At 32.5% G+C, this 19,765-nt stretch overlaps 1 protein-coding gene across 1 annotated transcript in view; it reads left to right on the top strand.

Moving 5' to 3' along the window:
- The window catches only part of LOC145287857 (lysosomal Pro-X carboxypeptidase-like), a 60,996-nt gene extending 55,453 nt beyond the window's left edge, over nucleotides 1-5,543 (top strand). Inside the window, exon 10 of the mRNA XM_080135738.1 lies at nucleotides 4,797-5,543. The gene's annotated coding sequence lies outside the window, so the exon portion shown is untranslated. The remainder of the gene's footprint in view (nucleotides 1-4,796) is intronic.
- The last annotated feature ends 14,222 nt before the right edge of the window (nucleotides 5,544-19,765 follow it).

The following is a 19,765-nucleotide window of genomic DNA, read 5'->3' as shown; positions in this document are numbered from 1 at the left end:
TACAAATATTTTTATGTCTAAAGTAGAGCCAACTCGTTTGTCTGTTTTGTTCTGTTTTTTTTAAATTTATTTATTTATTTTTGTGATTAATAGCATATTGTTTTTGCTAAAAGAAATATCCAAGTAATTCTCGACTGTATATCCAAACAAAATTACATCAATGTGGGTGTACTTCTTCATAGATCAATATTTGGAGTTTCATTCCTGATTTTCAGAAATAACCGTTCCAGATTACCATAAGAACATACTTGTGATAAGATGATCTATAGATTTTAGTTTTACTGATAGTTTAAAATCAATAATTATTTATTATCACTACCAGCAGTGGAAGATTTTGTTTTAAATCAAAAAAAAAAAAAAAAAGAAAAGATAGACGAACCATTTTTGGCATTGGAAAATAGGCACAAATTTTAGATTCCAATACCCCAAAAAGTTTGAATAATTCTGTTTAATCATACCAACACTAATTTATAATATACTTGTTTCAAGTGAGGAAAACTTTTTAAAAAACATCATTCAATTCTGTTCCAGTTGTTTTTTTTTTGTTTGTTTTTTTTTTAATTGTATTTCTAATCGATTTTAATATTATCAACATTGTTTTTGATAAATATTAGAGAGGAGGTAGGATAATCTTTACTATCTTAGAAAATATACTGTTATGGACCGGTATGAAGCTGAGTCGGGGTGGATGTCCCCTGGTAAGAATCTTATGACTCTAGGTCAGCGCTTCACCCTACGTTGTCCGTAACACAATATAAAAATAAAATAATGACCAGTAAAGTGTCGGCCACGATTTGTGACCTATTTGACACAGTGTCTGAGGTTCTTATTAGCACATTTTGTTCCGAACGATTCAAACTCAAAGCAAGAATGACACAATGCTAGAATCTTAAAACACGAATTTTATTCAACATCCTTAAATTTAATATCACACCGCAATATATATATTTGTGTCTACAGTAAAGCAAGTGAGCCCCCCCCCCATCTACTGGGCTAGAAAACTTCTCACAACCACCAGTATTCTATATCCCTGACGTCAGCATCCTCCCATGCATGAAATATTGTTGCCATCTCTAGGCGGGTGCAGCAATCACTAATATCTCTCTCTTGGACCAATGAACTTATTGCCCTTATACCCGCTCAACGTAAATACTCCAAATTGACCTGACTAACAGCAAAATCCCACTCCTTCAGTGTCTTCCAGATGCCAAAAGACTTTCTACTTTTATAGTTTCTTTTCTCAGACTGCTTAATTTTTTAATTCTCTTCCTGCTCCTTATTTTCACGACTGTACCTACCTGCTGAAATTTAAATATAATGTAAACAAACATCTTGTTGCATAACTCGTCCCCTTGAGATGTTCTCTATAAAACTGGCCACTAGTCACAGTAGCTCCTTGCGTTTCAGTGGCAATACGTCTTGTTTCAGGTGAGGAAAAGTTTTTAAAAAACATCATTTAATTCTGTTCCAGTTGTTTTTGTTTTTTTTAATTGTATTTCTAATCGATTTTAATATTATCAACGTTGTTTTTGATAAATATTAGAGGAGGTAGAATAATCTTTACTACCTTAGAAAATATATGTAAATGTCATTAATAGTCATGATCATATTTCGTAATAGACCATTTTTGCTGATTCACCAGTTTTTCATATTTTTAGGGAGTTGAGTTAGTGCTTTTTGGGCACTCTCTAATAAAATAAATAATTTGACACAAGCTACTGAATAAACGAACAAACAACTTCGTAAAACTTAACAAGGAAAAAGTTTATTGAAGCGAGTCAGGGTAAGATGCCCAAAAGATATAACTCTGATAAAACTTGTCTGCCTTTGCCCGGTAGTTATTCCCAAGTGGAAATCATCGATACCGGTGTAGGCAGAAAGGGAGAGTGAGGAAACAGGTCCGCTCTCTTTGGCGTCTGGCTGGAAAAGGAGTTTTTCTTGTCCAAAGCGGAAGCAGTTAGAGTTCCTAAGGAGGTAAAGAAGGTCCCTGCGCTATGCCTCTGATTGGTCAGTATGTGCCATATCGCACAGTCAAGGGAGGCACTCACGCACAAGAAAAGAGTTCTATTTGTTTCTGCTACATATTTCAATCATTTTGACTGGCTGATCAATATAGATTTGACCAATCACTGCATATTTTTCACCAAGATGAAAAAAACTAGTATAGATTACACAAAAAATTGAAGAGATAGACAGAAAGAAGTGGACAGAAATGTGAATTGAACATTTGAACAAAAATATCGTCCAATTAAGTGTAAGTTTAAAGTTTATTAAGGTCTGTTTTTCAGGGTTTTTTTGTATGTGAGTTTGCTAGAACCGTTTTATTCTAAATGCTTTACAATTATTCACAATGTAGAAAATATGCATAAATAGAAGTGAGCGTAATAGTTGAATGAAACTAATCAGCTAATAAGAAATAATAAGAAAGGAAAATTAAAGTTTTTTTTTTTTTTTAAAGAGCATGCAAATTAGTTAACCTTTATTTCGTCTCTCGCATATGAATGACAGATTATATTAAGAAGTTCATTTAAATAATTTTTGAATAGAAAAAGTAGGCTTTTAATATCAATGTCGGAGCGAGAAAAAAATGCTCAACTTTATGGTTATATAGATTACACAAAAAGTTGAAGAGCTAGACAAAGAAGTAAGTGGACATAAACGTGAATTGAACATTTTAAACAAAAATATCATCCATTTAAGTTTAAAGTTTATTAAAGTCTTTTTCATTTTTTATTTTTTTTGTAAGGGTATCCCATCATTTCTTAGTAGTATTTACTCTCCCTTCTCCATTTTTGAGAAGCGATTTGATGATGAAATGTTTGTAAGGGATGGCAGGTTATAATAAATGACCACCTTTTTCCTTTTTATAAATCAACTTTTTCATATCTTTAGATGTTTGGAAATGCTGTTTAAAGTGGTGGTTCCCAACCTATTTTGAGCCATGCCCCACCTAGGCATTTCTAAAATCCTGATGCCTCCCCTTTGTGATATTTAATTCTTGTTATTAAAAATCCCTCTGTTATTCAGTGAAGTAAGCTTAAAAGGCCATTAACTTGTATCTAAACAAGGTTCCAAAGAACATGGCATCAATGAAAGAGAAACATTTTAAAACGAAAGGACATTTAAATAAAGTTTTAAATTTAAAACATATAATAGAGAACTGAGATGCGAAAATATCAAATTTTTTAAATGAAAAATCTTTGGTATAGTAAGCCGAAGGGTGCATGTCCTGCCCATGCCCCACAAAAATATTGCCATGCCCCATCGGTGGGGCATGCGCCCCATGTTGGGAATGACTGGTTTAAAGTAACGTTTTAATTTTTATTCATTAAAGTAATGGATGGAAATAACTTTTTAAAATTTCAATCTTTTCATGAGGATTTTTCTAGTTATTTTAAAAGCTAAAACATAACAGGTTAGTTTCTAAATTATTTAAAGTGAGTTTTGACTGTGGATGGTGAAATTAAAGTTTAAAAAACCTTTTTATGTGATTATTGAATTATTATTATTTTTTTTTTTTAAAGAAATAGAATTTTAAGTCAAGTTTAAATATTACAATATCGTTTGGTTAAAAAAATATAGAATAAAAATAAAAAAACTCTGCCAACACTGTTATGTACTTTTACTTAGTCTTAACTTTATAAAAAACAGGGCTCTATGGACAAATCTATATCTAGTTGACCTATTTTCGTTTACTAGCCAAATAGCAAAGTTACTAGCCAAACCCACATGATTTGTAGAATATGACATCTTCGTTCTGTGACGAGTATGTACATCATAAAGATTTTTCTATATATTTTTAAATAAGTGTAATTCTAAATATGCAACAAATTTTATGTTGATACTTGAAGATATAAACATTCTGATTTCTTCAGTTGACGTTAAAAATAAGAGTATATTGTTCTATTAAATTTTTATTGTTTAAATAATTTAACTTTGAAAAGATGTTTTGCACTCAGTAGTGAACCTTGAAAGATTGTCAGTGAAAGAAATGCAAGTACTAAAAGATATGCGTTTCATTATTTCTAGCTGCCACTTTAAAAAATATGTAAAATCTTGAATAGTCTGGTTAGAATGTTGGTGGGAAAGTAAAATTATTTACCTGTGAGATGAGGAAGAGACAGCTGATTTTCAGATGAGTAATTGACATGCCAGATAGAATGGATATGTTAGAGTGAAGAGGTTAGAAAATAATTAGAGAGAGTGATGCAATAGAAGGATAGAGGAGATGATAGGATAATGGAAAGGAGTGTCATGAACTGGTAATGTTTTAGTTTGCCATTCAATTTTTTTTGAGTGTGTAAAAAAAAAGATGATAGAATATGTAAAATCTTGAATAGTCTGGTTAGAATGTTGGTGGGAAAGTAAAAATATTTACCTGTGAGATGAGGAAGAGACAGCTGATTTTCAGATGAGTAATTGTCATGCCAGATAGAATGGATATGTTAGAGTGAAGAGGTTAGAATATAATTAGAGAGAGTGATGCAATAGAAGGATAGAGGAGATGATAGGATAATGGAAAGGAGTGTAAATTTTTAACATTTTTTTTTTAATAATGTTTTAGTTTGCCATTCAATTTTTTTTTGAGTGTGTATTAGTGATGTTGTAGGTTACCTACCTTGAAAAAGAACTCTCTAATCCAGTAATAACTATGAATATTTATCTTTAAGTGATGTACAATTTATTGTTCTATGATAAGGAAATGAGTTAGATCAGTTAGTAGTTTGTCATGATATTTATCTTTTTTTTTTTTATCTTTTTTTTTTTTATCTTTTTTTTTTTTTTGTATGTTTTAGCCAGAGGTTTGAAAATCATTGTGGATGATCCAACGAAGTTAAAAGAACAAAGAATTTTGCCATTGCCTGTGACTGGCATCTCGGATCCAACAAAAAAAATGTAAATTGTGAAATGGAATTAATTTGCACACACAAAAAAATGGTACTTATTTAAAATTACACTTCGTTAAAAAAAAAAATCCAGAAAATGCACGTACTTGTCATGGAACAAAGATATCATATTCCAAAAATCACTTAAATTGATCAACTAGGTCTTTAAAAAAAAAAATCAAATTTATGAAGAATTGACGAGAAGGAGCTACATTGTTTTAAATTTTGCCAAAATTCAAGGTCATTAATTCAATTCGACTACAGAAATTTTGTTTGTATTCAAAATAATTAAAACTAATAAAACTTGTAAACTTTTATTTTCTAAATTAAAAAAAGAAAACTATATGATCAATTTAAGTGATTTTCAGAATATGACACCTTCGTTTCATAAAGATTTTCCTGTATTATGTTTTTGAATCAAGTGTGATTCTAAATGAGTACCAAAAAATTTTAGATCTGATCTCAATTTTGAATATAAAGACCAAATTATTTTTAACATTTTTTTTTTTAATTTTGAAACAGAGAATTGGATTTTTTTTTTTTAATAACATTTCATTCACTCTCAAAAATGTGTGTAAAATTCTTATAAAGTTTTATATATTTTATATTTTTGCATAACATTTTAAATAAACTTCTACTGACTGTAGAAAAAACATTTTTTTGTTGTTCTGTGTTTTTTTTTATCTTTAATATGATAGTGTGTGTGTGTGTGTGTTATTATGTATGTCATGCTTACATCTTTTTTCTTACGAGTGACTGTTGTTTAATTGTTACGATCCTCCATTTCTTGTAATAAATAATTTTACTAAAAATTCTTCATAAGTTTTGGTTTCAATTTAAGCAGATGCACCCAAGTTATATAAATATATTTAATTTTTGAAGTCACAACTTTATAATATATAAGAATCGATACAAAACTGACTCTCTAATAATATATATACGAAATTTGCATAAATTAAAATATCATATTTAAGCGTATTTTACAATAGGCCAAACATCCCTACTAGCTTAGATAAATACTTTGCAGTTTAACAAAAGAGCTACAATAATATCAGGGTGTCTTCATTTACTCTGACCATCCACAGAATGCCAACATCAATTATATTGCATATGAAAGAGTCCACTGTGGAATTTCCACAGGTACCACTAGTTATCTTTAATTAAAATTTAAAAAAATAAATGAAATATAATTTTTTGTATTAAAACTGGATAATCACCTCAAAATCTTATAATTGCACAAAGATTTTGTGTACATAGCTGTTAGGTTAAAAAAAAAATACTGTACACTAAAATTTATGTAAATTCATCCAGTATTTTTGTTTTTATAAAATAAAATCATTCCTGTGCAAGAACCCATTCTTAACATGAGGGGGGGGGGCTTTTACCTTGCTTTGGTGTTGATCTTAATGAAGGTAAAAAAAAAAAATTATAGATGACAGATGAAATTTGTTTTTCTTTTTATGAAAAAGGTATTAGATGAATTAGATGAAGTATAATTTTTGGTGTACTGTCATTTTTTTTTTTTTTTTTAACTTAACATGCAAGTACATAAACTTTTTATACAATTTTGTTGGTCCCCCCCGAAAAAGAAGAGATTGGATCTAGTAATTCACTTGTTTGTTTGTTTGCACTTTTCTCGATAACCACATCTTGGATTATTTTAAGTTTTGCGCAAACATTAGTCATAGTCAAAGTAAATTTTTCACTTGTGGAGAGGGATCCTGTTGGTTAATTAATAACCTTAGTTAAATTAATTATGATGTAAATAAAGAAAAACGTACCTTTGTACCTTAAATAACTTCATCGGGGAAGGTATCAATGATGACAAAGAAACAAATCACTTAACACTTAACCGTTTCTCAGCACATACAAAAAGACACGTTTGTTTATTTTTACATCTATACATGAAAGAGAAAGACACATTGCATTACGTGCCTTTTTATGTAAAAACTAGCCTGAGTGCCTGGTGTTGCTCGGGTGTTTGGAGGTGTGTGTTGAGAAAAAAAAGTGGTAATAGGCAGCCATGTAGGCAGGCTCGAACCCGTACCGGGAAGGAGGAAAAGAACATGAAAAAATAAAACATGATGTCTTTGCCGTTGCGTCCATCACCAAACTGGAGTGGCGAAGGTTTAAATTAAGATTAGTCAATCGAACAGAGGGAATGACTTTTGAAAATATCATTGAAAAAAGTGACTCCTTCTTGTAGAAAAATGTCCAGTTGAGGATGAAAAAAATAAATGTTTTTGGACAATTTTTCTATATTTGTCGTTCAAAGGATTGAGCTTCAAAACGATACTGATCTCGTGAAAATCTATCGCCTCTGTCAAAAGTTTTAGGCAGACATACATACATACATACATACATACATACATTTAAACACAGGTGAGATTCATATAGACTAGAGGGGGTACCCGGCGTTGCTCAGGTATTTGTAGGTGTGTTGGGAGGGGTGGGGTAGATCAAAAAAAGAAAAACGTTTTGGTAGGAAGGTAGGCTCGAAAACAAATGTTAAAAAGAAAAGAACAAAAACAGCGAAAAAAAAGTTTTTTGTAGGTGTGTGTGGGGGGGGGGGGTAGATCCAAACCCTATGTTAAACTTCTTTTAAAAAATCGGAAAAACAAAAAAAAACAACGAACTTGATGTAAAAAGAAGAAAATATAAAATAAAAACTAAAGTTTTTGTAGGTAGATAGGATCGAAACTGGAACGTTGAGGCAAAAAACTTGGTAAGTTACCCGCTCACACAGGAAAGGAAAGTAACTGGAAACAATTTCAATTTAACGTTTATAAATGGCAGGTGTGGGGCGAATCTAATTATGTCAAAGGAAATGAAATTCTGCACTTAATTTTAACTGCGGAATAGTTCTTTTGAGTTTGTTTTTTACCCAATTTTGTCTGGTTTTGTTGGGGGAAACCAGCTCCCCCTTTATTAGGGGAGTGTCCAAATGAAAGCAATTGTCTGATATGATGGTAAAACCGACATTGACCAAATGTCCATTTGCTTTCTGGACGCTCCTGGCCGTAGGCCGAGAATCACACCTTAGTTTCATATCAGTTTCACTTTTATACAAAAAAAGTCGAATCAACACGAGATGGGTTGAAATAGCAAGAATTGTGTAAAAGTCGACATAAATAAATCTAGCCATGACGCGTGTTCACAATTCGTACATATTATGATATGTATATAAGAAGTTCTAGTAACTCCCCCCCTTGAGAATCCCCCGACAAAAGTCTTTCTTGGACATACAAAAACTCTTGCGCGTTTTGCCTTTTATATATATATAGATAGTTATTAAAACTCAGTCATCCAATTTAAAATAAATGTCATCAGTTAATCAGATGAAGAGATGCAACAAAATTTCTTACATCATTGAAAATAAGGGTCAAAGAGAGTCAACTCTGTATATATATATATCCCGCAGTCGTACAAAATAGGAAAATTGAATTGAATTGAGAAAGAAACGAACAACGCGTTAAATTGAAATAAACGAACTAGAATTTATTTCATGAAGAAACAAACAAAAGAAAGGGTACAGCACGTGGTTAGTTTGGCGTGCGTCTCTCACTGTTAGCTGGTGAGAGGGAAAGTCTATTGTTGTAGAGAGAGAGTGAGAAAGTCAATCCAGGCCATGGAGAGAGAAAGCGTGTAAGGTGTACGTACTGTCAGTTGGCTCTTGCCCCACACATAGTAGCAGGGGACATGAAGCGCGTACCGAAGGGAGCGGTAGGTCTGTCGACCGTTCAGGTTGGGAGCCGAATCGAAAAAAAAAGGAAAAGCTTAGGTTTCTTGTTTTTGTAGTTGTTTCCGGTGTCCTTCGCGCATGTGTGGATTTCCTTTAAAGGGAAGTGACGTTGCCCATGTGTGCGTACATGTGTGTACGTTAGTGTGTGTGTGTGTGTGTGTATGCACATGAATGTGAGTGTATGTACGTGAACGTGAATATATGTACGTGGATGTGTATGACAAGAAAAGTGGCTTGAAATGTGAACGCGTGTATTTGTGTGCGACTAGAAAAGGCTTGCACAACTCTTCATGCTCGGCTTGTTTATTTTCTTATTACAAGCACTTTTAACTACTGAGGTTAAACTAGATTATTACTAATTTAAAAAAAAAAATTTTTTTAAATCTTTTTATTGATTACCAAGCGACTTATTTGTTTACTAAAATCATATATCTATTTATCTATAAAAGTGAGAATGTGTGTGTGTCTGTGTGTGTGTGTGTGTGTGTGTAAGAACATTTCTCAACCTATATACTCAACAAATTTTTGATGTACTGATTTGAAATTTTGTAAATAGGATATTCAGACACATGGAAAACTTTTTAATTGGTTTTCATCTGGAAAAACAGGCTTCTAAGGGATCATAATTGAAAAATTGATACTTGGGCATCGTCAGATTTTTTTCCTGTTTTCAATTATTTCACGACTGCGAAAAACGTAACAGCTTCCTTATATTTAGGATTAAGTAGTTTTTTTTGTTTTGTATTTTTTAAACATATTTAAAGAGCCTGTCAATCATACTTGATTTGTTGTCTTTAGGTTTCGGTTTCGATCTCAGCTCTAGTATTATAATTTTTTACTTACAAGAAGTGAACTGTTTGGAAAAAAACATAATACTTGCACGCATATGTCTCAATTTCTTTCTGTATTTGTTTTTTTACTTTCATTTTTTTTTTTTTTTTTTTAAAGGAATTTAATGTTATGTTAATATAATAAATAATGAATCTGCAATAATTTAAATGCAATATTTATGCGTGTTTTATGACCTGGTAATCTGCTAGTAGAAAATAAAAACTGCTTACATTACACAGAGGCATATAAATCAATTTTTTCCATAAAATTCACACATTAAGTTATCTGCTCCTTGTAATTTTCTAAAGAATCACAGCTGTTTATTTTCTGGTTGATTTTCATTCTTAGTACAGTGAATAGATAATATTGTTTTTTATTCCAGAAACTTAGATGAATCATGATTTACTAATAAAAAGTTATTTGGCAATGATGCCAAAATCCGTTTCATTCGAAATAATTTTTGATTAATCATGAAATTATTACCAAGATATCTCACTGCTGATGCAATTCTCTATCTATATAAGAGCCAGATACGTCCAAGAATGGAATACTGTTGCCACATATGGGCAGGAGCTGCCAGAAAAGACTTGTCCTGCCTTGATAGGGTTCAAAATAGACTTCGTGGCCTGGTGGGAGATGTCCTTTTTTCTTTGCTGCAACCTCTATCTCACAGAAGAGATGTTGCGAGTTTGTCTCTGCTTTATCGTTATTTTCATGGAAAGTGTTCGACTGAGCTTCAGTCTATGGTCCCCCCTTGCCAAACTTTCACAAGAAACACTAGACTAGCTGAAAACATTATCAATAATTTTCCCCACTCTTTATCTATGCCTAAACCTAAACATAGATTCCATGATCGAAGCTTCTTTCTTAGAACTGCACGCCTGTGGAATTGTCTTCCGTTTTCCTGCTTTCCAGCTGTCTATAAAATGGTTGTCTTCAAGTCCAACGTAAACAAGTTTCTGATGAGCCGTTCCACTTAAGTTAACAAATGTACCGAACTTCCATTACTATCGATTACTATATTGTCCTTTTGACTACTGTACACTCTTTAACCCTTATCCTTGAGTGGCCTATCGGCCTTGATAAGTGATGACGCCTTTGTAAAAAAAAAAAAAAAATTCATCCTCAAGAATCATATTTAGATTTGACAGCAGTGTTTGGTTTAGAAACATGCATAATTAGTACGTTAGAGGGGTGTTGGTGAATGATTATTAAATTATGTATGGCGTAATCATTGACACACCGGTTCTCATCAGGTCACTGAGGTTAAGCAATGCTGTGCCTGGCTAATACCAGATGGGTGACCATTTTGGAATTCTAGGTGCTGTATGTGCTCTCTGCTCATCTCAGCATTGTTTCCAGTGATCCTGAATCTCCACTTGCCACTGGTATTTAACAATGCCGACTCAGAAGAGGTGTGGCTGAGATTGTGCAACTCGGGCCACAAAAATTCTATGCACAAACACCCTTATAGTGGATATCCATAGTCTGTCAAGAGTAAAGGAAGCTACCATGAAGAGATAATCAGATGAATCTGGCAATATTATTATCTGGCAATTTTATTATCTGGCAAAGCTCTTGAAACAAACATGTCAGAAAAGTTGGCGTTGAACTTGTAGTGTGATCTCAAGTTTTGGAGTACAATAACATATTTTAGTATTGCCAAGAGTACTATTGAAGAAGAGTTATGAGCATATGTTCTTGAGTCCTTTGAATATGTCTGCTGGCTAAATCTCTGGATAACTCTGATTTCATTAATCAGGTCAATGTTTTATAAGTTTGATTAATTTGACATAGATTGATTAAGTTTTGGTTTTAAAACGATTTTCATTGGTTAAAAAATGTTTAGTTAACATGTTCTTGTGAAAATCCTACTTTTAGAAGTGAAGAAAACATTGAATCTTGATGAAGCGGAGAAAGAAATAGGGTAGCTGCCTTGTAGAGGATAAATATGCATGTTCGACGACTTATATGGAATGAGAAAGAAGGAACAGGCGATTTCTTAGATACGACAGGGGCAAATTCAAAATGAATGTTTCTGTTTAGAACACTATTGAACCATGATACTTAAATTTTGCATTTAAAACTTTAATTTAAGTCATTAGATAAAAATAATTTTAGAAAAATTAACAGCGGGTTTTTAAAATAGAGCTTGAATAATTATATTGTATAAAAATCCTCATGTAATAAAGATCGTATTGCTAATGATTGTGTGACGCTTGTTAAGGTACAGTCGACAGATCGATTTAAAAAAAAAAAATTTTTAAGCCAAAATAATATTACGTACTTAATTGTTATGCCGAAAATAGTAATATATCCCAAAATTACGAAAAATTGTGTAATCGCATTTTCCTTAGATGTTATAGGGTAGGCAGTAGGAGTCTACATGCAGGGGACATAACTCCAAAACGAATATTTTAGATTTCATGGCTGCAATATTTGTTGTCTATAGGGATAGACTTTTTTTTTTTACTAAAAACACAATAGCAGTTGTTCTACTCGAATTTTCGTAATTTTTTGATATATTACTATTTTCGACATGACAATTATGTATGTAATATTGTTTTTGCTTAAAACGATATATTTAAAAAATCGATTTGTTGTCTATATCTTAACAAGCACTGTGATTGTGATTTATTAAATCTGTTGTTATCTTGTTTGTTACCATGCACACTTGATCTGTACAAATTAAAAACTAAACAGAATACTGGTAGAATATATTTTTGCACGATTAGTGACATTTATTGAATGTGTGTTCTGCCAGTATTACATTTAATTTTCAATTTTTGAGCAATTATCAAGGGTTCTTGTGCAATGCTTATGGCAGCCATGTTTTTTATTTTTGTTTTAGCTGGACAATGGACACTCAGTTTGCTTTGAATAAAAAAGCTCTTTCAAATATGTTAGAACAACCTCCATCGTATTCATACATATGCAGACCTCGATTATTTATGTGCCATTTGTTTGGTTCAATAAAGCCCACAATTCTGAATCGGGCAACATTGTCCTTGTATAAGTGAGACTCCATCTTGTTGCTATGGTAACACATTACTTGATTTACGTTATGGAATATTTGTATATTTTTTTTTTTTACATGGAGGTCATCACTTATCAAGGGCCAAAAGCCACTCAGGGATATGGTAAAATATGTGTGTAAATACATGTTTGACTTAATCTAGGAGCAGCCGGCAGATAGAAAGCAACATTAAATGAGCTCACTGTTGAATCTGCCCCCTCCTGCTTTTCATCTATAGTTTGGGTGCATGCATACGAGACTAGAAATGAAATGATTTTATATTTTTTATAACAAACGAATTTTGTGTTGTGAGTTGTCTCTAACTGACATATGCGGCTATACCACATTATATTGATTAACTCTTTTTGTAACAGCACGGGCGCATCCATGACAGCTGTATGCAAATGACTGAGCCGTGTGCGAGATGACGTCATGGCAAGAAAGAAGGAAAAACTTATTAAAAAAAATAAACCGACCGAGGATCATGTTAGAGAGGCAACAGAGATAAATGTGTTACACACGGGCAAGAGATTATGCACTAACCCTAAATCCTGATACACTTTTAACTCAGTTTAGTAGTGGACACTTCAAGGATGACCAGACTCTCACTGGTCACTAGAAAATACCTCTCAGATGCTAAGAACACACACTGTTGCCACACAGACCCTGTCTGTGTGGCAACAGTATTTTTTTTTTCAGCCAGCTGTACATCGTTTCGACTTTGTGCTGAGTTCTCTTCTCACAATGGCTTGATCTGTGTCTTCACTGTATGGCCGTCAGAGTAGATCAGAAATCAACTCTACCTTCAATTCGACAGGTAATCAACAAATAAACAAAAACCAATAGACATTTTTCTTATAAACAAAAAAAATATTTATTCACTAAAAGTAATAAGACTGATCGTTCATGAGTTATATCGCTTAGTACAAATGCTCTGGGGGCTGGCGGCTTCTATTAGTAAAGTCAGAGTATCTCTTTTCACAGTGTAGATTCAGAGGCTTAGAATAGGGTTAGATTTAAGTTCAGGATTTCTTTCTGACTGATGTGAAAGCCCCAGGCAGTTGGCAGAGTGTGTCTTAAGTCAGGGGTTTCTCTTGGACTAGTGTGAAGGCCACAGGTGGTTAGCAGAGTGTGCCCTTGAAGCTATTTTTGCCTTTCATTATATTGAGAATCACGTGGGCTCAACCCTGCCTCCGATTCCAGAATTCCATTTCATAATTCTCAGAAAACCAATCTCAGGCAGTTTTATAAATTTTCTAAAAGATGTTCCTTTTCTTCTTATTCCTTAATTAGTAGCTCTGACTGACACTCTTCGCAGAGAGTCCATTGCCTTCACCCTCCATTAGGTCTCTAACTTTCACCATCACTAATGTGGGAAGGGCCCTCCTCCTTTTGCTTCATTTGGGTTTTTTTCCATGTGCCATTTCATATGAGTAAAAAAATAATTTGGTTATCTTTTGGGGGTGATCAAATCTCTGGACAAGAATTAATAGACCCTTGAGTCTGTATCCCCCATCTTGTTTTTCCTTATCCAGAGAATCTCATAATATCTGCCCGATATTTCGGGTGATACAATAATAAATTTTGACCACCCAGAATTTGGTTAACTGCTTTTCATCACAGGAGTATCCTATTCAGATGGACTTGTCAAATCGTCAAAAGGCGCAATTTCTGACATTTTTTTTTTGAGATATCTTTATATTGGAATGTCACATTTTCAGCTAGTGTTCTTTTTAATGGCCATTTATGTCAACAAATTATCAGAAAAGAAAACAGACTTAATAATCGAGCATGCATATAATATTTTTGCAAAAATCAAGACAACAAAATCTATATATCTATAAAAGTGAAATTGTGTGTATGTGTGTGTGTGTGTGTGTGTGTGTGTGTACATTTCCCTACCAAACTACTCTGTCAATTTTTGGTCTACAGACTCAAGATTTGACATAAGGGGTATTGAGATTTGGGAAAATTTGAGCCCAAAACAATAAATGTTAAGGGGTCAAAATTGGAGTCAAACTTAAAAAAAATTGACTTCTGCTATCTCTACCAAATTACTCAGCCAATTTCTAATCTAAACATTTGAAATTTTACAGAAAGTTTATTCAGAGATAGGACAAGCTTTTTAATCGGTTTGGGTCGAAAATTTGAGCTGCCAAGGGGTCAAAGTTCAAAAGATTTGACCTTTGCAGTCTCTCAGCCAATTTTGGGCCTAAACATTTGAAATTTTACATAGCGGGTATTCAGACATGCGGCAAGCATTTTAATCAGTTTTGGGGTGTAAATTTCGCTGCCAAATGGTTAAAGTTGAAAGAGTTTAACTTTGCAGATTCTACTAAACTCCTCCGTCAATGTTGGGTCTAAACACGTGAAATTTTAGATGTAGGTAATTTGGACATGGGTCAAACTTTTTATTTTGATTTGAGACCAAAACAATAAATGTTAAGGGGCCCAAATGATTTGCCTCTGCGGTCTACTCAGACAATTTTTAGTCGAAACATTTGAAATCTTACATAAAAGGGTATTCACATGTAGGGCAAGTTATGAACGGTACATAGAGCCAGAGCAAAGCCGGGCTGAACTGCTAGTATAAAATAAGACATCGTATGGTGTATTTCCTTGTGTTACAATTGTTTCATAGGATATCACAAAATGAGAATATCTATCTATATATCTATAAAAGTGAACGTGTCTGTGTGTGTGTCTATGTACATTTCCCTACGCAATAACTCTGTCAATTTTTAGTCTACAGGCTCGAAATTTGATATACAGGGTACTGAGATTTGGGAAAACTGATGTGATCGGTTTTTGGCCAGAAATTTGGCTATTAAGGGATCAAAGTTCAATGATTTGACCTTTGAGAATTCTACCAAACTCCTCCAACAATTTTGGGTCTACGCACTTGAAATTTTAGATATAGGTTCGTTGGACATGGATCTAACTTAATAACTTGATTTGAGCTCGCAACAATACATTTTAACGGGTCATAATAGGGGTCGAAGTTAAAAGAAAATTGACCTCTGCAGTCTCTTCCAAATTACTCAGACAATTTCTGATCTAAACATTTGAAATTTTACAGAAAGTTTATTCAGAGATAGGACAAGCTTTTTCATCAGTTTGGGTCGAAATTTTTAGTTACCAATATATAAATGTATGTATGTATGTCTGTTTGCATATCTGCCTTAAACTTTCAATAGAGGCGACGGATTTTACCAAGATCAGTATCGTTTTAAAGTTCTACCTTTCATACGACAAATATCGAAAAATTGGCTAAAAACATTAATATCTTTCCCTTAAACGAGGCACTTTTTACAGGGGGGGGGGTCACTTTTTTGCCTTTATTTTTGAAAGTTATCCTCTTTTAGATTGTCTAGCCTTAATTTTTAAAAATGTCGCTTCCAGTTTGGCGGTGGTCGTAACAGCATAAACGTTAGGTTTTCCCCCGTTCTTTTCCTCCTTTGCGGTACGGGTTCGAGCCTGCCTTCCTACTACCACTTTTTTTTTTTTGCTCAACATTCCCATCCAAACACCCGGGCAACGTCGGGCTGAAATGCTAGTATATCTATAAAAGGGAAAATGTGTGTGTGTGTCTGTCTGCTTGTCCGTCTGTCTGTCTGTCTGTCTGTCTGTATGTCTGTGCACATTTCCATACCAACTAACACTGTCAATTTTCAGTCTACAGACTCGAGATTTGAAATAAGGGGTATTGAGATTTGGGAAAATCTTTTTAATCGATTTTCGGCCAGAAATTTGGCTGTCAAGGGGTCAAAGTTCAACGATTTGACCTTTGAGAACTCTACCAAACTCCTCCGCCAATTTTGGATCTAAACACTTGAAATTTTAGATATAAGTTCTTTGGACATGGATCAAACTTTATAATTTTATTTGAGTCCAAAACAATAAATGCTAAGGGGTAAAAACTGAGGTCAAAGTAAAAAAAAAAATTGACTTCTGCGGTCTCTACCAAATTACTCAGCCAATTTTTGGTCTAAATACTTGAAATTTTACATAAACTGTATTCAAACACAAGGCAAGCTTTTTAATCCGTTTTTAGCCGATAATTTGGTTGCCAAGGGGTCAAAATTAAAAAGATTTTACATTTGCGGTCTCTAGCAAACTATTAAGCCAATTTTGGGTCTAAACATTTTGAAATTATACATAAAGGGTATTCAGATATGCAGCTAGCTTTTTAATCAGTTTTTGGGCGAATGTTTCGCTGCCAAGAGATCAAGGTTGAAAGAGTTGACCTTTGCAGATTCTACCAAACTCCTCGGGCAATTTTGGGTCTAAACACTTGAAATTTTAGATGTAGGTTACTTGGACATGCGTCAAACATTTTAACTTAATTTGAGCCCTAAACAATAAATGTTAAGGGGTCAAAATTGGGGTCAAAGTTAAAAATAATTTGACCTTTGCGGTCCTTACCAACTTCTCTCTAAAGGAAGCTTATTACATAGAAAGGCATTACCGTACATATGCACACTTTATAATATATACATATGCACATAAAGCTATGAACAGTACATAGGGCCCGAGCAAAGCTGGTCTGAACTGCTAATATTAAAAATAAGGAAGCATTAAGTCAATCAGGATGTCAAGGAAAGATCAAATACGTTAAGATAATAAAGATAGTAAGATCAACTACACAATATCATATAGCATGGCGACAAAGGGAAAAAGAAATGTAAGGAATAAAAATAGGTATAAAAATAAAGATCTAAAGAATGAAATTAAAAATGATAAACAAGCATGTAATATTAATAATGAAGAAAAAGAGAAATAGGTGCAAAAAGCAAGTCTGGTTTAATCCATTTTTCAGTGAGCAGATACAAAATAATATTTTTAAAGAATTTTACAAAATGATTAATAAGAGGCTTACAAGACAATAGATTAAGTAAAATAATTAATAAGACCACAGTTCAACTTTCATTCTCAACCGCTGCAAATTTAAGTAAAACTATAAGTTCAAATAAAGGTAAAATTAACAAAATAGTGAATAATAGTAGGATTGAATCAGGTGAATTAAAGATTGAGAAAAAATATAACTGTAGAATACCTAACGAATGTCCATTGAAAGGCAATTGCTTAATTTCTGAAATTTTATATAAATGTAAAGTTAAGGTGGATAGTAGTAAAAAGATACACCTAGGGGGAACTGAATGTAATTTCAAGGACAGATACTGAAACCATATTGCACCATTTAACATTGGACCAGAGAAAGAACCAAATTAGAATGATTAAAAAAATAAATAATAATTGATTACAAGAATAAATAAGAAAAATAATAAGAGAAACACGACTGCTTTAGAGGGTTGGGTTGAGGAACTATGTAAAAATAAAATAGAATTTGAATTAAAATGAATCAATAATAGATAAAGTTAGAAAATATAAACCTAATAAATCCAAAAGATGTAATCTATGCTTACTTGAATCATGCCACATAGTGAATTCTAAAAATGAAATTTTAAACAAAAAGTTTGATGTTATACAAAGCTGTCTTCATAGAAATAAATTCCTATTATCACGTCTAAGACCTGATTAAAATAATATGTAATAAAAACAATTATGAGTAAAATGTAAGCGTAGCAAGATAATTTGAAATCTAACACAGGGTTTTAGAATGGTGCAATAAATAAATTAATGTCATTAACTCAAACTAACTCTTACCTTAATAAGGAAAATAGAATTAAATTTAAATTTAATAATTGTTATCGGTAATAAACCCACGCATGAAACATTTCAGTAGAACAAAAAAGAATCAAATATTAATTACAAAATATTAAGATAAACAGATTATGATGGATTAAAATAGACTAAATCGGAGTATAAGTATGAAGTAAACTAAGTGAGAAACATTATTAGGTACTTACTTGTCATGTCGAAATTAGTATAAATTAAAAAAAAATTATGGAAAATGAATCAATAGAAAAATAATTACAAAAAAAGTGTGCTTGTGTAGATTGATGATTTTTATAACCAACACATTTCAGGTGAAAACATTATTACTTACTTGTCATGTCAAATTTAGTATAAGTTTAATAAATTATGGAAAATGAATCAATAGAAAAATAATTCCAAGAAAAAAATAGTGTGCTTGTGTAGATTGGTGATTTTTACAACCAACACATTTCAGGTGAAAACATTATTACTTACTTAAGTATCAAAGGCAACATCAGTTATTTTTACATGCATGGGTACGTTTTTTTTTTGTGTTTTAACTTATTTGAAATTGTTTTATCTTACAAATAAAAGTAGTGTACGAACCCCTTACTGTTACCAAAGGCAAGATAGGTTACTTTTAAATAATAAATAACATACTTGTACAGAATTCTATCTATATGAAAAAAATTAGATAAAATGATTGAATAGTTCTGTTTTTAAATAAGAAATATTTAAGTTACTTCAAATAATTATTTTTAGTAGTGCCCTGGGTGTTCTTCTTAATTTTGATTAGGGCTTTCATAGCAGTCTGGGTACCTCCTCAGTTTTATAATTTTTCACTGCTCACTTAAAAAAAAAAAATTTACTCTTTTAGGGCGGACAGTTAGTAATTTGCTTTTACTAGGGCTCTGGAGGTCTCCTTAATTTTGTTTAGCAGAGATTATTGGCAAGGTTTTGATCATGTCTTCTTTCAGGTTCTGCTGTTGACAGTTGTGTCGTTAGCATAGATGTCAATAAATGATCTCATGATATGATTTTGAATATACTAGTGTTGAGACGATTAATCAAATCTGTATCGAGAATTTGTAAAATTGATATTTTTGGTTGGTTGGTTGGTTGTTTTACGACATATCAACCCTTTTCAGGTTATTTAATGCCGAATCCAGTGATTTTGAAGAAAAAAATTTTAATAGAATATATTTGTTTTTTTTTTTCAAGTCAGTTTCTATTTAACCCATAGTTGGGACCCTAACAGGTACTACCACTCCGGGAGCAATGGCAATTAAAGGGTGGCTCCACATTCCCGAAAGCCTGCAAGCTGGAAGCCTTACCATCAGATATAGTTTAAGGTCATATCCAGGACCAGTACTTTTGGATGTATCGGAATCAGAAAAATTCCTACTTATTTTCTGATGCCAAAAAACGATTCTTTTAATTGTCTTTTTAATTTAATTTTTTTTTTTCAAAACAAAATCATTCACTGTTGATAATAATGATAAAATTATAAATATTTATTGATTTTAAACTTCCAGTAAAACTAAAATCGATAGACTCCCCCCCCCCCACAAGTGTATTTTTACGTTTGAGAAAATATCTGCACAATTTACATGTATTTTTACAATATGTATG

This window comes from Euprymna scolopes, chromosome 11, assembly GCF_053919585.1.
Source record: "Euprymna scolopes isolate OS-2025 chromosome 11, ASM5391958v1, whole genome shotgun sequence".
Lineage (NCBI taxonomy): Eukaryota > Metazoa > Mollusca > Cephalopoda > Sepiida > Sepiolidae > Euprymna > Euprymna scolopes.
This window is presented reverse-complemented; position numbering and strand designations above follow the sequence as displayed.